The sequence below is a fragment of the Cryptomeria japonica genome, chromosome 7, assembly GCF_030272615.1.
Source record: "Cryptomeria japonica chromosome 7, Sugi_1.0, whole genome shotgun sequence".
Taxonomy (NCBI): domain Eukaryota; kingdom Viridiplantae; phylum Streptophyta; class Pinopsida; order Cupressales; family Cupressaceae; genus Cryptomeria; species Cryptomeria japonica.
Window position 1 is genome coordinate 440,382,290 of NC_081411.1, and position 24,319 is coordinate 440,406,608.

Here is a 24,319-nt window from a genome sequence, read left to right on the forward strand (position 1 = left end):
CGTGTTGGACTCTTTGCCTTGACTTCCTTGATTCCCTTGATTAGCCACCAAAGCCTTGGACTTTGAAGACTTGAGAAACCCCATGTTCAACAACTTAGATTGTTCCAATATTAACATTTCTGTGAAAGCATCAAATGAAGGCATAACATAAGAACTCCCCACTGTCAAACGATGAGTTTGGAAGCTAGACACAAATGCTGCATATTCAGGTGCAAGCTTGTCCAACAAGTTGAATATCAACTAAGCATCCTTTTTGTCAATTCCACAATCCTTAAGCTTCGCTCTTAGCTCATTTGCTTTGGTGACATAATCTTGGATTGTATCAAAAAACTTGGGATCCAAGTTGGTGAGCTCATTGTCAATCTGATAGCCTCTGATTTCATCAACTTGTTCATACAATTTTTGAAACATATCCCAAGCCTCTTTGATTGTTTTACACTTCTCAATGTGAAAAATGAGGTCATCTGATACATACGTGCGCAAGGTTCCAAGAGCCATGCAATTCTTTGTGAGCCATTCTAATTGAGCATTTGGATCAGCCTTAGGATCAGGTGGTGCTGTTATTGTTCCATCTATGTAATGTGTGAGACCCTTTTCCATTAGTTTACTCCATACTTTAATTTTCCATGATGCATAATTATGTGGAGTTAGAGGTGGAAATTTATTAGGACTCATTGCAAAAAAAATGGAAAGAGCACAAAGAGAGGCACAATCACAAAAGACACCCCCCCAAATTCACTCAATCAAAGAACCCCCCCCAAAAGTGATGATTTTGGCACTTTATAAGTAGTGCGTATACAATGGGCCACTTGCAACAAATGGCAAAGTGGACTTCTGATTTACAATTTTACAACTACCTCAATAAGGCCAAAAGAGCCTCAAACTAATAATGCAAGAGATCTAACTAAGATCCAAGCAATTTACAAGTACCTAATAGGCCAAATAAGACCAATATCTGAAAGTACAATTTCCACTCAAAATCTTTGAAATCTGATCATAGATTATGAAAGTAGACAAAAAAATAAGCACTTTCAAAAAAAATGATACCTGAAAAGGAGGTCGTATGAGCTCAAATGAGGCCTTTGAAGTTGCAGAATTGAGGATTGGATAGGTACAGCTGAAAGAATCCAAAAATTCCGAAAAACCTATGCACCAAAATCAGAAAATAACCACACCACTGCGAAGATCACAAAATTTTAGCCCATTTCAAAAAACATTGCACCAAAAAAGGAGCAAAAATGAGCAAGATATGGCCTTTCAAAGTTGGACTGCAAAACTGAAAAGCCCAATGGAGAGGGGTCAAAAAAATTTCAACAAATGCTGATGTGGTGCTAATGTCAGCAATTCACTGTGTTAAATTTGACAGCCATATGACCGTCGTGAAAACTTTGCCTCCCTGCTGACTGGGCATCCGTACTGTATGGACTGTTGACTGGGCAGATGACTGTGCAATATGGATGATGATGTGGCACTGTGCAGTGGCATATGGACGGACTGCATGGCGCGGGTGACATGGTGTACAAAAGTCTGCTCGTGAGCCATGTGGCAGGGTCCTGGTAGCCGACTGGGCTCCGCGTGGTGGGGTCGGAGGTGCAGTGGCCAACGGTGACATGGCGCTGCCGGAGGTTTCTAAACGGCCGGCGGTGGCATCGTCGGCGGCGGGGATGGTGGAAGCCGAGAGGATGGGACGGCCGGCGGTGGCGACAAGCTCCGGAAGGTACACGGCCGGAGTGGGAGGTACACTGCAGCGGTGGCGGGAGGATGCATCAGCAGTAGGTACGGACCTGCAACACCTGCGACACGCAGGTACAAACTGCACGGGGGGGGGTCTGCGGACCCCCCAAAAACAGTGCAAAAAAACTTCTTTTTTTTTTAATTTCTTTTTTTTATTATTTTTTTTTTGAACGCTATTTGATTTTTCAAAAAAAAAATTGAAAAATAAATTTTTTAAAAAAATTTCAAAATCCATACGATAATAGCCAAAATGGGGAAAAAAAAAATTTCTCAACAAAATAGGTCGACTTTATAGTCAAAATTTATGGAAACAACCTCTCGGATTCAACAGTGATGTCCAAATCGCTGTATGACGCCCCCAAAAACTGAAGATCCCCAAATCCGAAAATAGAAGCCTTCCACGATGTCTCCAAAAACCAATCAATGAAGCCCCAATAGCTCTGATACCATGTAGGATTTTGCCAAGATCAAGGGCACAATGAAAAGCATAAAAGAGACAATAGAATGACAAGAACAAACTGTATTCTCATCAATATGCAAAATGATCAACTGGATTAACCAATATAATGAATATAGGTCTGCTTCTATAGGCAAGGCCATATGGATGTATGAGCACACAAAAATGACATGTGGCTCAATGAGAACCAAGGGTAGGTAAGAAATACTAAGGGTAGGTAGGAGAAATAATATAATATTCCACAAGAGGTGGATGACCCACCGAATGTGGAGTGTAACAACAAAATAAGACCACAAAAGGTGGAATTTCTCCTACAAGCTCTATCCCTATGTGCACACTTCCCTAAGTGTCTCAAATCCAAACTACAAAGAGATGCATTATCCTAAGTTAACTTAAGTAAGTGTAATAATATCCAAAATGAATATTTATTTACACCAACATTGACAAAATCATACTGAGCATCAATGTGCTTGGTATGAGCATGAAATGTCGGGTTCTTAGCTGGGCAAATCACACTTTAACTATCACAATAAACTGTCACGACTTCTTGTTTTATTCCAATGTTTGAACATAATCTCTTAAGCCAAATGGCTTCTTTATAATCATGAGTAGATGCCATATAGTCTTCTTCAATAGTGGATAAAGAAACCACATCTTGTCGCTTACTCATCCAACTAATTGCACCACCAAATAAAGTAAACAAATAAGCACTGGTGGATCTTTTGCTATCAATATCACCTACCTAGTGTGAATCCACATAACCATGAATATCAAGGGAAATTGTGTCTCCAACTAAATTACCATGATAACACAAAGAATACTTTGAGGTACCCTTCAAATATATGAAGACTCTTTTGACTGCATCCCAATGAACTCTACCAGGATTAGACATATATCTGGAAAGAACTGCCACTACTTGGACAATATCTGGTCTAGTACAAACCATAGCATACATCAAGCTTCCAATTACACTCTGGTAAGGCACTCTTCTCATGTTTTCCATCTTCGATGGGGATGTAAGACAATCTACAACAGATAATTTTGTTCCAACTGTAAAAGGAACACACAGTGGTCTACATTCCTTCATGTTGAACCTCTGTAACACTGAATTCACATACTTACTCTATCCTAGCCATAGTTTTCTGTTCTCTCTATGTCTTCTAATTTCCATCCCAAGAATGTTCTTTTCTACACCAAGATCTTTCATTTCAAATTTAGCAGTGAGCTGAGACTTTAGTTCTGAAATCATACATTTCCCTTAACCAATGAATAACATATAATCAACATACAATGCAATCTATAGGAAATGATCACCATCAAATTTATAATAAACATGGTGATCTAATTCAGAATGCTCAAATCCCAAACTCAACACATATGTATCAAATTTTTGGTGCCACATCCTAGGATTCTGTTTGAGGCCATAAAAGGATCTCCTTAATTTATAGACCAAATTACTTTTACATTTTACCACAATGCTCTAACTATGTCATATAAATATACTCCTTCAAATCACCATGAAGGAAAGTAGTTTTCACATCCATTTTCTCAACCTCTAAATCATAAGTAGTAGCAATAGAAAGTAAAAATCTAATGGATGTCATTTTTCAACATGAGAAAATATCTTACCATAATCAACACCCTCAACCTGAGAGTAGCCTTTTTTAACCAACCTCACTTTATACTTCTTAATGCATCCATCTAAACCAATATTTTTATTGAAAACCCATTTACAACCAATAGGTTTCCATCCTTTAGGCAATTGTACAAGATCCCATGTGTCATTCTATTTCAAAGCTGTCATTTCTTCTTCCATAGAAATCTTCCAGGATTCTGCATCATTCATACTTAAAGACTCTTCTGTAGATTTTGGTTCATCCACATTAGTATTCAAAGAAAAAATACATCTCCAATCATCAAGTGAATACCTTTCAGGTGGTTGTCTATGTCTTGTATACCTTAGAATAAGCTAAGTTGGATGTTCTTCCTCTTCTTCTGAAGATTCAGAGCTAGACAAGCTCTCCTCAACTTCTTGCCTATCTAGGGGTCTCGATTCAACTGTTTTAGGTGTACAAGGGAATTGAATCACATCTTCCTTTTTAGTATATTCTGGCTCCAATGTAACTATAGGAGACTTAATTTCTCTAAAAATAAAACTTCTACTATGAATTATGTTTTGTACAACATGGTCCCAAAGGTTGTATCCTTTCACACAATAACTATACTCAATGAACATACATTTCACAACCTTGTTCTCCAACTATGTCTTCTTCTCCTTTGGCATGTGTGCATATGCCTCACAACCAAAAACTCTAAGATGTCTCAATGAAGGCTTGTGACCCGACCATGCTTCCATAGGCATTTTATCAATAAGGGTTGATGTAGAAGACCTATTAATCAAGTAGCAAATAGTGGCAATAGCTTCAACCCAAAACTTTTGTTCTAGACCAACACCACTTAGCATATTCCTTGCCTTCTCTATCAATGTCATGTTCATTATTTTGCAACTCCATTTTGCTATGGAGAATATAGAGTTGTCTTCTGTCTATTAATGCCACAATCTTTACAGAACCTATCAAAATCATTAGATAAAAATTCACCGCCATTATCATTCTTCAAACATTTAATTTTATTTCCAGTCTGCAACTCAACCATTTCTTTGAATTCTTTAAGTCAACTAAAAACTTTATATTTACTCTTCAGAAAATATACCCATGTCCTTCTACTAAAATCATCAATAAATGAAACATAATATGTGGATTTTCCAATTGAAGGAACATCTATAGGACCAAACACATCAGAATGAATAAGATCCAAAACACCACAAGATTTATGACAACTCAAGTAAAACTGAACACAATTTTGTTTTCCATAAAAGCAATGCTCACAAAAATCAAAGTCAAGATTACAATCATTCAAACCTTCAACAAGGTTTTTATTTTTCCGGTTCATTAGACCCTTTTCTCCCATGTGGCCAATCCTTTGGTGCCATAACATAGTCTTATGTGCATTTAACTTTACTTTAGAAGAAAGATAGCCCCTAGGTACCCAAAAGCAATGCCCATCTGTTGAAGGTGAAATTCTCAAATTTTTCGATGAAGAATCCATAGATTTACTTTTTACAAAATTGCTATTACACTCAACAGTGTATGCCTCTAGCTTATACAAAGTGTCAAACCTGACACCTATAGAAACTACCATAGCACTCATAATCATTATATATCCTACTTCAGAAAAGATTATCTACACACCTGCATCTATAAGTTTTCCCATAGATAACAAATTTCATTTTAATCTAGGGATATGCAACACACCATTAATCCTTTTTATTCTACCATCAGAAAACCTGATTCTAACTTTACCTCGACCAACAATGTCTAAATGTGAATATTCACCCAAGTACAACTTACCTCCATTAAATTCTTCATATTCAGAAAACCAATCTCTATTGGAAATCATGTGAAAAGATGCACCCGAGTCAATTAACTAGGCATCATTACTTGCATGAGTAGCTAAATTTGCAATAAATACATCACCATCTTCCTTCTCAGACTCAGAATCAAAACCAAACTTCTTTTTTTTCTTCTTCTTTTCTTCTTTGCAATCCTTATGGATGTGACCCGGTTTACCACAATTCCAGCAAATGACTTTGGACTTTCTAGGAGATTTTGATCACCCTCTCAATTTGGACTTATCATGCTTCTCATTCTTCTTGCTTTCTCCTTAGATCTTCCACAAATAGTTAGGGCTTCCTTTGAACTTAGGGATACCTTCCTCCACATCTCTTCACCAAGTAGGGCACCCACCACATCTTCAAACTTCAAAACAACAAAATTACTACCGATGGCCATAACAAGAGAATCCCACAAATTAGATAAAGAAAAAAACAAGATCTAGCATTTCTCCTCTTTGTTTATTTTAACACCAATAAATACTAATTGAGCCACCAACATATTAAATTCTTCTAGGTGGTCTGCAATTTGTCCACCCTCTTCCATCTTCGAGGAATACAATTTCTTCCTCAGGAAAATCTAATTTAATAAAGATTTCACTTGATACATTTCACCAAGATTAGTCCACAACTTCTTTGCAAAGTTTTATTCGTGGACATTAATTAGAACAGAGTTTGTCAGGAACAGTCTAATTAGACCCTTGGCTTTTTGATCTATAAAATCATACTAAGCCACCACAATAGGATCAAAGGTCCATTGGACATTCATATCAACAACATCCCATAGATCTCAATCTATTAGTAGATCTTCCATCTTTAGCTTCCACATCTCAAAATTTGTTCCATTAAATTTCTCCACCTCTATTTTCCTTAATGAACTTGCCATCTGAAAATTCCCGCAACAAGATCAAAAAGTGTCTTTTGCACAAGCTCACAAGCTCCCACTCAAAATTGGATTAATTCAAAAAACCCACCAACCCACAACTAAAACCAAAGGTGACCAAACTTTGATACCACTTGCAAGGAAGTTAAGTAGCAAAACAACTTCCTATACCAACCTTGAGCAAAGGGTAATGTAAATTTTTTTACAGATAGTCACAACAGTTACTGAAACTTAATAGAAATGCTCATAAATAACATTCATACCACAACACCATGATTTACATGGGGAAAATCCTTTTGGGAGAAAAAACCCACACACTCCAAAAGCCACCATGATAATATGATGAAATAATAAGGATTTGGTCAACTACTGAGAGAGGGGGTGGGGGGTGAATTAGTAGATAGAAAATAAACTAAAATTTTACCAAACTTGATTCCAATTCAGAAAAAACTTGCTAAACTAAACCGGTTTAGTCACTTTATCAAAAAACTGCAACTGCACTATCAAACTTTACCAGTTGACCAAAACATCAATGATACAATGCAACGGATCTGAAACTTACATACTATTTAACCAAAACATTAAACCACTTTACTAATATCAGTAGTAGCTCATTTCAGATCACTTCTAATCATCTAAACATATCTAAGTGGCTTTACCAGTTAACTATATCAACCATATCAAAACATATCCACAAAATCATTCACCACTTGACACAATGATTTTTCACATGGAAATCCAAATGAGAAAAACCACAGTGGGGATGAATACCCATAAGTATTTTAGGAGTGAAGCCTTGTTAAAAGATTATACAATAATGTCATGTTAAGAATAATTCTGGTTAAGGACCACCTGGTTAAGGGATTGACTACAATACCCTATTAAAGGAAATATCCTGTTAAAGGTAACCTCAGTAGAGGATTTCAAATCCAAGCTAATAGATCACCTGGTTAGAGGATTTAAACAATACTAAACCTATTAAAGATTACCCGGTTAAGGGATTTAACAGTTGTAATGGTTAGAGAACAACAGGTTCTTTGTTGATCTGGAAATAACACTTCCTTGATTAGTCAAATCCTTTTCTGCTCCTATCTACCTTCACAACATTCTGTAGACACTCCTTTTGGTTTGGCAACAATCACAATAGCACACTTAATCAGATTGCCAACACAATTACAAAACAATTCATTGACCTTAAATAAAAATATAATAGGTCAGTAAACATCACAAAATCTACAAATCTCATAGAAATTACAGACATATTGGTTCATTCAGAACCATTGGATTACATAGCAATCAACTACACATTGTTCTAGACAACATCAATTGCTCATGGATTACTACACATAGGGTTCTATAGCTCATCACGTGTTTTTCACTTCATGCTATGCATTTTCTCATTCCCAAGATAAATGGTTATCTTCACATGCCAAAACCACTTTGAAACCGATCGTGTGCATCATGCATATGTGGCATCTTCATCTCCAATCATCATTTGGTCAAAGATCATCACAACGGCTTCTCCAAGCTTCATCGGTTAGGGATCTTCTTATCAACTGGTTAGGGTTACCAGTTGATCTCACTACTTTAATAACAATACCAATACTGGTTTCCTTCACTGCTTTACTACTGATTTATTTGTTGCATCATTACCTAGATTACAATATTGTTGGGATCTAAGAACACCAAGAGAGGGGGGTGAATCAATGTTCTACTAGAATGAATTTTTTTTTCTAAACCATGCATGTATGTACTAGAAAACGAATAAGCATATAACAAGAAGCAAATAAACCATCCACATAAATGAACACCATAACACACATATTTTTATACGTGGAAAATCTCAATGAGAAAAAACCATAGTGGGATTTGTGACCCACAATATCAGTTCACTGGCCATACGAAAAGATATTACATATAATAGGGGCCTGCACTTGTAGGAGGGCACACTGCCTAGAGCATACTACTCATTACTAAAGATCCTCACTGACTAAAAGCTTTCGGCCAAAGTAAATTAGTGAAATGAACTCAGGAGTGCATCTACTATGCCAGATAGTGTTTCAGTTCTGAACCTGCTCTGTACTGGTTCACAAACTTGAACTATTACCGATATTACTTCTCCTCCAAGAATGCTTTTGAAGCTGCCTGTAGATCATTGCATGATATAATGTCCACATACAAAAATGATCTCCATACATATATTTCGCATCTCACAGTTTTGCTATACCTATATATGTTTATCATCTATTCCATCACAATATGATCATATTAAATTGACCTAGCAGACTGACTTATATACCTATTACATAATATGCCTTATGTCGGCTTACAATGCATTTATAAAAGATATTCAATGTCGGCCTCGACAATAATTACAAAATGATTTACTAAATAAATCTTCCTTGATGTCGGCTTCCTTGAAGTATTGATGCTAGTGTTGGTGTCAATGTAGGCTTGAATGCTTCCAATGTCGGTATCTACCGATATATGCCTCCTAGTGCTGGTTTGTGACTTCCATTAGATCTTGTTTCCATCAATGACAACAAAATGAATCTAATAAGTGTTAATTGCCAACAAATACAACTTCATTACTAGTTACTATTGACAATAATGACAAAACTATACTTCATCAATGCAATTGTCATGTATTGCCAACAATCTCCCCCTTTGGCATTGATGGCAATAAAAATATCAATACCCTTTGATTATAATGATTGAGAGTAAATTACATACACAGGTATAGGAATCCTGGTTTGCATTTTTCATATAATCTCCTTCAATTGTATCTTCATGTCTTCAGCTGGTAACTAGCTATTCAATCATATACATTTCTTCTCCCCCTTTGACAACAATACCAAAGTGAAGGTTAACCATTCCATGCTTCACCGATCTGCAACTAGCTACTCCCCCTGTGGAGTAGCTCCACTCTACACCAATCCTTCTTTAATATTTTCAATAAGCTCTGAGATTGATGTCTTCAACATCTACTTAATTGACTTCATGTAGGGGTACACCTCCTAAATTTCCTCTAAGATACTCAAATGTAGCCTTAGGCAGTGGTTTAGTAAAGATATATGCTAGCTATTCCTTAGTAGATACATGCTCCAGTGACACATCTTTACTTTGCACTTTCTCTCTCAGGAAATGATACTTCATCTCAATATGCTTTGTCCTAGCATGCAACACCAGGTTCTTAGAAATGTTTATAGCATTGGTGTTAGCACATAAAATCCTTACCTTGTTCTGATAGCTTCAACCTGAAACCTTCCAAAATGTGTTTCATCCAGATTGCTTGGGTACAATTCATATATTTTGCAACATATTTAGCTTCTTCTATTTATTGTCAGATACAACTTTGTTTCTTGTTGCTCCAAGATACTAGTCTTCCTCCAAGAAAGAATGCTCCTCCGGTTGTACTCTTCCTATCATCAATATTGCCTGCCCAGTCTGCATCTATATAGACTTTTAAATCAAAGTCTTCTGCATATGGATACCATAATCCATAATCAATTATGCCTTTCAGATACCTAAAGATTATTTTAGTTGCTACCATGTGTGACTCCTTCGGGCTTTTCTAAAATCTGGCAACCAATCCTACTACATGAGCAATGTTTGGTTTGTTGTGGAAAATATAATGTAGTTTTCCTATCATTGACCTGTATTCCTTTTTATCAACTGATACAAAATCATCCTCCTTAGAAAGTTTATAGCCTGTAACCATTGGTGTTCTAATTGGTTTACAATCTCCCATTCCAAAAGTCTTCAATACTTCTTTCACATATTTGGACTGTGTGATGAAAATGCCTTCCTTCATCTGTTGGATTTGCAGACCTATGAATTTTTTATCTCACCTACTAGTGACATCTCAAACTCATTCTTCATTTCATTACCAAATTCATGACACATATCATCATTTCCTCTGAAAAAATGATATCATCCATAAATACCTCACTTAATAGTATCTTATCTCCTTCTATCTTGAGATATATGTTACTGTCTTCATTGGCTCTTTGAAAACCTGTCTTTGCCAAGTGAGAGTGCAATATTTCATACCATGCTCTAGGTTCTTGATTCAATCCATATATGCCTTATGTAATTTGCACACCATGTCCTTTTCAACAATTAAAGCATAACCATCTGGTTGTTCAATGTAGACTTCCTCTTCCAATATTCCATTTAGAAATGTTGACTTCACAACCATTTGATATAATTTGAATCCTATGTATGTTGAAAATGCAAGTAGAGTCCTTACTCCTTCCAATCTTGCAACTGGTGCAAATGTCTCACCATAGTCTTCACCTTCTTCTTGTGCATATCCTTTGCATGTCAGTCTAGCTTTATTTCTAACCACTACTCCATCTTCATTTAGTTTATTTCTGAATACCCATTTTGTACCTATCATATTTTTGTTCTCCAGTCTGGGTACCAATGGACATGTATTGTTCTTCTCTATCTAGTCAAGTTCTTCTTCCATTGCCTTGATCCAGTCTTTATGTGCAAATGCTTCTTTTGGAGTTCTAGGCTCAAAGGTGGAAATCATACGAGTTCTCTCTAAGCCTTGTTCTTATTAGCACACCTACATTCTTATCTCCAACAATCTGAGCAGGGCTAGTATTGAGTCTAACATACCTTGGAATAACATGTTCTTGACTTCCAGGTTCTTCTTCTTCTTCAATTTCCTCATCTTCTGCTGGACCTTATAGTTTTGGTTGAACTAGGGCTTCTCTGTTCTGTTCTCCAACTTCTGGCTTCACCGGTTGCAGTTCCAAAAATGGTGTGTAATGTTATTCTTCCTCCTTCTCCTCACTGGTTTCTCTTGATTTCTTAGGAAACTCATCAACTCAAACATTTACACTTTCAATGATCTTCTTAGTCTGGTTGTTGTAACACTTGTAAGCTTTTCTCTTGGTGGAGTAACCAAGAAATATGCCTTCATCACTCTTGGCATCAAACTTACCAACATAATCACCTCTTTTGATATAACATCTGCTACCAAAAATCTTAAAGTAACTGACATTAGGTGATCTACCATACTAGTACTCATAGGGAGTTTTGTCCTTACCTCTTTTAACCAGTATCTGGTTCATTGTGTAAACAGTTGTGCTAATAGATTCTCTCCAGAATGTCTTAGCTACACCTCCTTGAATTAGCATAGCCCTAGTAGCTTCAACAAATAACAGGTTGTTCCTTTCTGCAATATCGTTCTATTGTGGTGTCCTAGGTGTAGAAAGTTGCCTCTTAATTCCATTGTCTTCATAGTATCTAGTGAATTCCTCCGAATTTAATTCACCACCTTGATCAGTTCTTAAGCACTTTATCTTCTTTCTAGTTTCATTTTCAACTAAGGCTCTGAACTCCTTAAACTTTCTAAATGATTTTGTCATGTCTTTCAAGAATGTGACCCACATCATCCTTGAGAAATCATCAGCAAATATCATGAAATATCAATCACCTTGAATACTCCTAGTCCTCATTGGTCCACAAAGGTCGGTATGAACCAAATATTGCAAATGTTCTGCTAAGAAAGATTTTCTCTTGAAGGTTGAGGATGTCATTTTCCCTAACTGGCATTCCTTACACAAAGCATTCACCGGTTTTTCCAACTGTGGCAAACCTCTTACTGATTTGGACTTACTAACTTTAACAATATTATCAAAATTTACATGTCAAAATCTCTAATACCAAAGCCAACTATCTTCTACTTTTGCAATTAAACAACTATTGACTTTAGAGCTTAAATGAGACAAGTTACCTCTAGTTTGTTTGTTAGTTGCAATCAGTTCACCTTTGCTTCCATAAATCTTGCAGACTCCATTATTGAATTCCAGTGTGTAACCTTTGTCATTGAGTTGAGGAACACTCAAAAGATTGTGTTTCAGTCCTTCAACCTAGTAGACATCATCTGCACTGCTTTTACCATTCAGAGAGATGGATCCTTTTCCTTTCACCATGAAGGGTGATTCATTCCCAAATCTCACAACACCTCCATTAAATTCTCAATGTAAGAAACTTATTCCATTCATTGATCATGTGGTGTGAACAACCACTGTCTATAATCCAGTCATCTAAACTATCCGTGTGAGAGACTAATTCCTTCTGATCTAATGTCTCTTTTTTAATAGCAAAAAAGACAATGTCCTCATTTGCATCTTCCTTAGATTCTTCATCTGTAATTCCTCGCTCAACTGCAATGAGACAATCTCTTTTACCTTTGCCTTTATACTTTTTATACTTCTCTCATTTTTGCTCATTATCTCCATTTGGACAGTTAGGATCAATATGTCCAATCTGGTTACATGCAAAAAACTTCAAGGGTATTTTACCTCTATAATTCCAGGTACATATGGGTAATCGCTTGGCCAACAATGCTTCAAGCTCAATCAGACTATCTTCATCATCTACCTCTCTGCTGGATCTAGACTCATGACTGTAGCTCACTTCTTTACTTTTCCTTGCTGGTAGGTTGGAAATTGAAGCTCTAAATGCAGATTCTGATCTCTGAACACTTCCATCATAACCATTTAATTCAAATGCAATTAATTTACCAATGATAGAATCAAGAGTTACTTGTGTTTTATCAATATATTTGAGTTCCTGAATGACTGCAACTTAGATAGCATAGACTGGTAGAAGGATTCTCAACACCTTGCTAACCACCGTAGTATCCTCCACTGTACCTCCAACACTTTTGATCTCTCCGACTATCTCCTTGATCCTCTAAGCATACTATTGAATTTTTTCTTCTTCAACCATGTACATATCATCAAATTTACCTCTCAGACTCTCTTCTTTGACAATCTTAGTTCATGCTCATCACCACTATAGATATCTTCCAGTTTCTTCCACACTTCATAAGCAGTCTACAATCCATGTACATCAACATACTCTGAATCAGACAAGGAATTGATAATGGCCTCCAATGCTTGATTGTTCTCCTATTGCTCCTTCTTTTGATCATCTGACATAATCCCACTAGGCAAGTTATATTTAGTATTTTTCCCAATATTGACTTCCTAAGCTCTTGATATAGATCTTCATCCTATCACTCCAAATTTTGTATTTTTCCTTATTGAATTGTGGACCTTCTTTCTTCATCATGTTCTCCTAGATCTTTTCCTCAAGATATTATGCTTAAACACAAGAGGACTTGAAATGCTCTTATACCAATTGATAATATGATGAAATAATAAGGATCCAGTCAACTACTGAGAGGGGGGTGAATCAGTAGATAAAAAATAAACTAAACTTTCACCAAACTTAATTCCAACTCAGAAACAACTTGCTAAACTAACTGGTTTAATCATTGTATCAAAAAACTGCAACTACACTATCAAACTTTACCAGTTGACCAAAACATCAATGATACAATGCAACGGATCTGAAACTCACACACCATTTAACCAAAACATTAAGCCACTTTACTAATATTAGTAATAGCTCATTTCAGATCACTTCCGGTCATCTAAAAACATCTAAGTGGCTTTACTAGTTAATCATATCAACCATATCAGAAAATATCCACAAAATCATTCACCACTTGACACAATGATTTTCCATGTGGAAACCCAAATGGGAAAAACCACAGTGGGGATGAATACCCACAAGTATTTTGAACTCTTTTGAAGTTTGCCCTATTAGGAGCCAAGCCTTGTTAGAAGCTTATACAATAATGTCCTGTTAATAGTAGACCCAGTTAAGTAGCAGAACAACTTCCTACACTAACCTTGAGTGAAGGGTAATGAAAATTTTTACAGATCGTCACAATAGTTACATAAAATTAATAGAAATACTCATAAATAACATCCTTACCACAACACAATGATTTACGTGGGGAAAATCCTTTTTGGGAGAAAAAAACCCCGTACTCCAAAAACCACCCAATATATTATTCAGCAATCAAAATAGATTACAATATACTTGTATGGAAAGCTCTTCGTGGGAGTACCACTAATCAGAGATTCAGAGGTAACTCAATAGCCGTAAGACTCTTACACAACTTCTATCTCACGCACCTCATATAAAAGAGATACAATACAAGAAACTGTCAAATGGTATTACAAAACCAAGGGGTAACACCACCTATTAAACTATAGCCGGCCTTATCTCTAATCTAGATGCCCTATGACATCTTAAAACACACATCAACACATGTCCCTCTCTTTTACAACTCATTTATGTGTTCGATGCAAATTTTATTTTCTATTTCAAGAGTACAAATTTTTGGAGGCCATAACTTGTGAACCATGTGTTTGATTGACGAACCATTTGAATCACTAGAAAGCTAGCGAAGTGCTCTATTTCCTCGTAAAATGCCATGTTGTTTACACCCACTTATCAAGGATTTTAAGAGGGTCTAAAATCCCCAAAATTAAGTTTAAACCTTTAATTGCACCCCTCAAAAATGGAAACTTTAATATCTTCAAAACTAGTTGTGATCGTGTGACAAAACTTTACCGACATGCTTATCTAACCAACCAAAACCTTTTGGGATAATTTCACACCATTTCGTGCTCAAATTTAAATTTACTATAAATAGTACCCTCGTGTAAATGCAAGGTTGAGACACCATTTTCCCAACACTAAACATGTTGGTATACCTATGGTGACTAGATGTAAGCTGACAAAAGATGATGACTCTCTGAAAGATAATTGGACTAGATATAGATATATGATTGGTGGTTTGTTGTATTTGACTCAAACTAGACTTGATATAATGAATGTTGTGTGTCATGTTGCCAGTTTCAAGCTGATCCTAAGGAAACTCATGTTACTGCTATAAAGAGGATATTCAGATATTTGGAAGGAACAATTGATTTTTGTTTGTGGTATTCTAAGAAGGATGACTTTACATTGAGTTCCTTAACAGATGCTGATTTGGAAGGTGGTACCAGAAGAGTACTACAGGTGGTGCATTCTTTTCGTGAAAGAAGTTGGTCTCTTGGGAAAGTAAAAAGAAAAATGTTATTTCTCTATCTATTGCAGAAGCTGAATACATTGTTGCTACTAGAAATTGTACTCAAGTAATTTGGATGAAGAAGATGTTGAAGGATATATGAGTTATTTATGATGAGCCTATAAATATATATTGTGATAATTCAAGTGCTATCAATATCTCAAAGAATTTGGTGTTACATTCCAAGACAAAGCATCTATCAATCAAGTTTCATTTCTTGAGAGAGAAGGTGAATGAGAAAGAAGTCAGATTGGAGTATGTATCTACAAATGAATAGATTGTAGATATCTTTACAAAGCCTTTTCCTAAAGATACTTTTGAGTATCTCAGAGAGAAGTTAGGGGTGATTGCCCCCCTTGATGAGATCTAAGGTGCATGGATTTGCAATAGTTTGGTGAACTTCATAGAGATATTTAATGTTCTGGATTGATGAGTACGACTGCTACTCAGGGGGAGTAGTCAGTGTTAGTGTTGGTGGTTCAAATGTTCACATTTATGAAGCTAATTTAGGGGGAGAAAATTGTGATTCCCTAGCCTTTGTCATTGATGTCAAAGGGGGAGAGAAGCATGTGAAAAACTCTCTGTAAGATATTAGAGAATTTTGATGTTTGAATTTTTAATCAAAGAGGGAGCTAATCCTTGTGATTTTGAGGGAGATTGCTAAGAATTGATTTCTTTCTTTGCATTGATTGTTTTTCACATTCATATGTTGCCATAAATGCCAAAGGGGGAGATTGTTGGGTATTGACTGATATGTTGTCATTGATATCAACATATGTGGAGATTGTTCAAAAGTTTTTTGTGTATTCTAGTATTGTAGTTTGATGTAATGAGTTGGTTTAGCCTTTGTATTGCAGATGAGTTAATGCAGTTTAAAGGGTTTCTGGTATATTGTCTGTAGATGCTTCATTATCATTTGTAGAGGGATGCATGTTGTTATGATCGAGTTGTGAGATTTGGTATAGGGGATTTTATGCAGTTGTTCGTGTTATTTGATATTATGGTTTGTGCCCTGTACTGCTTTGAAATTGCTATATCTTTAGTTGTGGATGTATGGGATGTGTTTTGGACATTGATGTGTGTCCTTAGTTCGATTGGTTCATGATTTGTAAATCCACAAACAAATCTTTCATGTTGATGGTCAGTTATGTTGATGGTCTTGAGCTTTAGTAGACAGATGAATGATTCTGGTAATCCAAGTTGTTGTAGTTGTTGTGGTGTAATTCACGTTGCTTGTGAATGTCTCTAGATCATGTTCTATGCATATTGGTGGTATGCATTGATTGTTGTGCATGTTATTCAATAATTTCCTTATCCGGTGATGTTCTTCGTGTTATGTGACATTCTTGGTGGTTGTAGTGTGTTGCAGATGATCGAGGCGTAATTCTTGGAGGTGTTTCATATTTTTCATATTGATTTGGGTCCAGAATATGTCTTAGCCAACATCATTTTGGTCTGCATGTATTGTTGTAGTGTGTGAGGATATTATTCTGTAATTTGGGTTGGCAATTTTGGTACCAACCTTAACAGGGAGCAAAACAGTCTCGTAGGATAAGAACACACGAGATAAGAGAACAAAGAAAAAAACAAAGGACTTCATTACCCTGCACGTTCCCATGGGATAAAACAATAAAGGTAAAAATGCTTGTCCCATGGAGTTAAAAAGGCATCACTCAAACTGCACAGGATAAGAAACATCGAAGGCAAGGAAGCTTTTCCCTTATCTCATGGGATAAAACAAATGCACCAAGGTTGGAATAGAATAAACTTGTTGGGGAAAAAGTATAGGTTTTCTCCTTATCCCACAGAGTTACATAGGCAGCAATGATGGTGCACAGGATAAGGAATTGTCCAAAGCAAAGAAGGTCTTATCTGGTGGAGTAAAGCGAGGGCACAAATGATGTCGTGGGGTAAGAAACATAAAAGATAATGTATTTTCCCTTATCACACAGGGTAAAATGGAGACAAAGGTGGTCATGTAGGATAAGAAAACAAGGAGAAGGGTCAGCCTCTCTTATCCTACGGAGTAAAGTGAAGATATCAAGGGGCCCACGGGATAAGGAAAGCATGGGTAAATCAAGGAGACCCTTATCCTGTGAGGTGAAGCTAGGTGAAAAAGGATGTCATGGGATAAGAAAGAAAAGAAAGCAGAAAAGAAGGACGCTTATCTTGTGAGGATAAAATGGGATAAGAAGGAGCTCATGGGATAAGAGATAGTGAAGGCCGATAGAAGGAAAACTTAAGGAGACTTGTCATGCAGAGTGGAAGGAAGGCTCAACAAGGCCTGCAACATAAGAAAGTGAGGCAGAAGCAAAGAAAGCTTATCCCGCGAGGTAAATAGGAAGTGGAAAGGGACCCACGGGATAACAAGACAAAGCAAATCCAAAGGGGATGGTTGTTCCCCCTTATCCTATGTGGTATGCTTGGTTGTTTAGCAGTCAAACATAGCTAGGGAAATGTGGACCCGAGGTGCCACATCAAACATCAGGGACCATCAGATCTTCATAAGTGCCTAATCTGATAGCCATGTTTTAATATTACATTGGTCATGTTGGATGGCTACATACATTGAGAGATATCGCACGTCCATCTTTGTGTGAATCTCTCAGATCGACGGTGGACTATTGATTTTGTGATGGCCATTGAGTTTTGAATGCTCTATGCCACCAAAAATTTCCTCGATTTCACTCCAGACATGATGTCTTGCAAGCCAATTTTAGACACTACCCATGCCCTCTTCAATGTAGTTCAGTAACTTTTGGGCTCTATAAGTACCCCCAGATACATTCAGATACACGGTGTAGATAGCTAAAAATATCTCATTGATGATGCATTAATTATTCTTCTAATTGATTAAATAATTCTTTAATTCTTTAATTAATTTAATTAATCTTATTCTTCTAATTTCACATTTCCTCGTCATCTTACTAATTATTCTATTTTCTATTTCTATCATCATTTAATCATTTTAACCATTTTCTAATGTTAATTAAATATTTATTATTTAATTAAATTCAATTTTTAAATAATTAATAAGTTTCTTTAAATTATTTAATCAGCTAATTAATTCTGATGTTTAATCGCCAACTTAAATAATCTTTATTATTTAAATAAATTCAATTTCTATTTCTATCTCTTTGATCAACTAATCATTCAACCATCTTCTAAATATTAATTAAATATTTATTATTTAATTAATTGTGATTTAATCTTTTAATTTAAATAATATTTATTATTTAATTAATTTCCATTTCTACATAATTAAATAGTTTCTTTAAATTATTTAATTAACTAATTAATTCTTCTAATTTCATATTCTTCTAATGTCATCAAATTCAATCACATGTGCATGATTTCAAAAACCAAATTGAAAATCAAAGTCAAGTTCTAAATATATTCAAATACTAAATTGAATAAATAAATTCAATTATTTGAATTAAAATCTCATGCAAAGATTAAATTAAAAATCTAAATTTAAATGCAAGCACATGCTAAATTAATTAATTCAATCAATTAATTAATTAAATCATTTATCTCTCCAATCTCTATTTCCATCTTTTAGTTAGCTTTTTCTAAATTAAGCTCTCTTTGTCATCCTTTTTATTTCCTCCAATCATTATTTTTGTTCCTTCAATCAGCTTTTTCTCAATTAGTTGACTCAATTAATCTATTCAATCTATTGAGTTTCACCCCTACAGTCAACAGTTCAACTATTAATTTTCATGTGAGCTCACCTGAGTTCCACCTTTTGATCAATATGTTCCACCTTTCAATCAATCTTCTCCAAAAATCTATAAATTGAGCATTCAATCTCCATTTTCAATCCTCCTCCATCTTGGACAATTACTCTAAATCATGAACTTTGAATCTTTGTGTCACTTGCAGGTTACCAGCGTAATATCTGAGAGCCATCATACCACATAGAGGAGAAGTGCAATGGAAGAAATACGCGATCTTGGGATAGGGAGTTTTGATTTCATTTGATTATTTTAATTCCTATTTGCTTGATTGTGTTATTCCATTGTATTATTTGTTAAATTATTTGGTTAGAAGGGATTCATGATTTCCCTTTTGCTTCTAATTGATTACTTGTTTTTAAGATGAATTTTACATGTACATGCATGGATAATCTCACACTTCGTTGTTGGTGCTTAAAATCAACAACAGTTAAAATTGACATGCATGGATAATCTCACACTTCGTTGTTGGTTCTTAAAATGAACATGGGTTAAAATGGACATGCATGTATCTCACACTTAGTTTTTGGTGCTTAAAATCAACAAATGGTTAAAATTGACATGTATGCCTTCATACTTGGATTTGGTGTTTAAAATAGACATGCACATGCGTATCTAACACCTAAATTTGGGTTATAAAATGAACGTGAATCAGGCTGCATTAGATTAAATCATTTTTCATTTTCTTAAGGTAAATAAATTTTTATTGTGTCTGGGGTGGACCTACTGTTGCACTAATTGACTTTCCACTCGCCTTCAGGGTCTTGGGAGAAAGAAGGAAGGTGACAACGACATCCAAATTTTCTTTTATTCTACATAGTGAGGGGTGCCTTTGACTGGGGATTTAATCACCCTACAGAGGTACTTCAAATTGGGATGCATTGGGGATATCATCTATCCCAGCGTACTCTCGAGCGGGTTTTTTGAGACACTATATAAATATACTAGTCAAGCAGCTAGAGTGTTGAGTGAATTTGATGTATGTGGGGGCCTTCCCTGCACCGATAAGCTCAACTAAAGCCTTAAGTGGCTTGCTCTGAGAATCCATTGTTGGATCGGCACCCCTTGAAACCTAATACTAAGAACCAATTTAGTTGCCAAAAATCCTACATTCAATGGATCCGGGAGTGCGGATCGTACCCCATAGATACCCTTCATGTACCTTACACTATGATAGGAATCCCTTGGCTATAAGATCCTCGGATCTTTGGGGTAAGAGAGACTAGCATGCCCGAGAAGTGTGTGCCGTGGAGTGGAGCCAGTGCTACAAGACTCTCTATCTGTTGATTTTGTCTTGGTATTTCACAAGGGCCTCACTGAATGGTGTCCACTATCTAGCCTAAGATTGTATTCCGTGTTTTTTTATGTATCAATGTGCTAGACCAGTATTGAGTCAGTTCCTTGGGCTATTTCAGGCCCTATCCCACGTATCTCTGAATTTTTTGAGATTGTATGAAAATTGAGTCAGTCAGCTATACCTACCTACCGACAATTGTTCTCAGATTTAAAAAACTACAAACATTGTCCTAGACACAAAGTTACAAAAAACAAAGTCCATTTTGAAACCGAAACTCAAAAGTCCTTACATACTTGTGACCCTAGGCAATCTTTTACATAGTCTTTTGCATAGTCCTAATCACATCCTCATTATCATCCTACATCTTTTGCATAGTCCCACTTACGTCCTCATTATCATCCTATGTCTTTTTCGTAGTCCCACTTACGTCCTCATTATCATCCGACGTCTTTTGCATAGTCCCACTTACGTCCTCATTTTCATCCTACATCTTTTGCATAGTCCCAATCATGTCCTCATTATCATCCTAAGTCTTTTGCATTATCATCCATATTAGTTACATAGTCCTACATTATCATATATGTCTTCATCTAGCCCTCATATACATCTAAGTCCATTGTCAGTTATAGGTTCATAGCATGTACCTTCATGGGGCTCCCAGGTGATGGTTTGCTCCCCTTCGAGCAACCTAATTTAGTTCCAAATGGCGGTCAATGAGAAATCATTGATTGTCTAGATAACTTAGCTTGGGATTTAAAAAGAAGCGCACCTCAATATATAGGAGTCATACACGAGATAAAAATTGAGTCTAGGATTTCCCATATAATTGATAGAGAGATTGAGGTTGAACAACTTCGTCAACAAATGGAAAGACTTGCATTAGAGAAATCTAGGAATGCTCAAAAGGTCTCACGTCAAAATCCTCAATAGAGAGTCTAGTATAGCCTTGAATTTACATCTATAGTCTAGGGTTAAGTCATCATCTTGCATAGAACCACCCTCATATAAGCAATTTTAGATGCCTGTCACAAGGTCACATAAAGCGAAAGGAATAATGGACTCGAACAACACATAGTCTGTAAACCCTACTTGGAATTTAGACATGTCAACAGGTCAACACTCAGGTACATAGACAATGTCCACCCTAAACGAATTACAATGACATTTGACAAAGAAAGAAATTGAATCCACAGAACAAGACCCACATGTCCTCATGATCCTAGATGCACATATACATAGCGATAGGGATAAGTATCTTTCATTGTTAATACAAGATGGGGCATAACTACCTGAGGATTTTTATGTCACAAAGATTTTACCACCAGGAAAAGCTTTAGGTCAAGATAATAGTCAAACACCACCCTTGACACAAATACAAGCAATGACCTCCAGTTTTCCTCAAAATGTACCTATCCAAACCAATGTCAACACAAATGCAAACTTTCAAACAAGTGTGTCATCTTCGGCGATCAATGCTAGCATACCATCACAAATCATACCGATAATATCAAGTGTCTCAACGCCTATTCAAACACAAGCAACAAGTGCAACCCAACCTCCAGTTTCCTATTCTATGGGATCCACATATAGTTATCAAAATGCAAATCTAGGTCTTGCCAATGCAACAAGTACAACTTAACCAAACATGGGTTCACATATCAGCTATTTCACAGTACCTAGTGGAATGCACAACTCACAAGGTTATAATCTCGGTACCTTCCAACAACCTCCTAGTTATGCAACCATGAATCCTTTTGTGGGACATATACAAACACAAGGTATACCTTTGACAGAAATAGATATTCTTAAACAACAAATATAGAATTTACAACAACAAATGATGCCCATGCAAACTGGTAATGATAAAAAGAGATACACAATGCAAGACTTACATCCTTATCATTCAATCACACATTATACATGCCGCCTTTCCCACAAGATTTTGAAATGCTTAAATTTGATAGATATCGAGGGAAGGGTGATCCTAGAGATCATATCAGAGAATTTTTAATGGCATGTATAGAGGTTGCCTTAGAAGATACTTATCTAATGAGATTATTTCCTAAAAGTCTAGGAGGTCTAGCTTTAGAGTGGTTTTCACATTTACCACCAACCATCACATCATGGGGAGAATTAGCTAAACAATTTATTGCAAACTTCTTGCACAACATTGACACCCCAGTTACTTTGATGGACTTGTGTGCCGCTAAACAATATGAGAATGAAACATTTTCATCCTTCATACAATGATGGAGGGCTCTCTATAGGAGGTGCAAGACAGTTATCCCAGAAACAGAGCAAGTGGATATGTTCATAGAAAAGTTGATTCCTAAGATTAAATATCTGATACAAATGCAATGTTTAACCAAATTCAAACAAATCATGGAAAAGGCTCTCAAATGTGAGAAGGGACTAGTAGAACAAGGTCTTATTAATTATGGCAATACCAACAACAATGACAAATCTAATTTTTGGTCAAAAAACAAAAATGTGACCAATGATGGTATTGTAGATGCCAGAATGATAAACAGAACTCAACCCATTTTATCTTTGGGAATGAGTATGTCATCTAATCCAAATATAGGGAATAACACAACCTCAGCAAATGTAAATGCTACACAAAAAATGAACACAAGATACCCCAAGGTAAATTCTCCAAGAAGAAATTACACACCTCTAGGAGAACCTATTGAGTCAGCACTCAAAAAGTTAATACAGACAAACATGATCACTTTACCTGAGGTAAGAGTGTATGAACCAGGTCCTTTCAAACCCACATGGTGGAATGATAATGATTTTTGTGATTATCATCGGACTAAAGGTCACAAAATGACAAGTTGCTACAAATTGAAAAACTTGGTCCAAGATATGATAGACCAAGGGGACATCTCAATTGATACCGATAAAACCTCAGCAAACACAAATCATACGATTTTTAAGGATTCTTTTGTTAAGAATGACAAGGGGAAAGCTACCACATTAGGTGCCCAAGACAATACAGCTAACTACACAAAGGTCTCATACGACTACACTATTCATGCAATTAGCTCAGGAGAAGTAGCAAACAATGATTCACAAGAAACACTTGATCAAGATGACCAATATCAAAACACTCACATAGATGATAACCAAATTTGCATGTTATTAGAGGCACCGAAGTATGATGATGATAGAAATATTTGTCTCAAAGACTGGGGGAATGATCAACCATCTCACTTAGGTTGGTTTGAAGATGAACTCGTAGAACATATCATGGATGTCAAACATACCCATAAAGACTATGAAGAGGGATTTAACATAAATCTTGATAAAATAGCCTATGATACAAATGATACAATTGCTACAATCACCATAACTCCCAGAGATAGAGATTGTGCAGTAGTTACTCGTAGATCAAAGGAAACTTTACAAGGAATACCACAAAATCAACCACCGACAGTCAGAACTTACAATGTTATTGAACAACTTAAGAAAACTCCTGCACAGATATCATTATTCGAACTATTGCAAAATTTTCCCACTAATAGAGCTATACTGGACAAAGCACTTCAAGATTCAATAGTAAACATAGATATAGATGAAAATGCCTTCCAATCTATGGTGAGAAATCTGACACAAGGCACACGTATTTCATTCACAGAACAAGATATTCCTAGAGATAGACTACTTCATAACGTCCCCCTACATCTGGAAGCTTACATTCTGTAAAGCGGAAAAATCGAACCCTAGTTGTTCTCCCCTCCCCAACTCCAAGGAGAGAGAAGGGGGAGTCACTAGGGTTGATGGTTTTCACTTAGGAGAGACTTT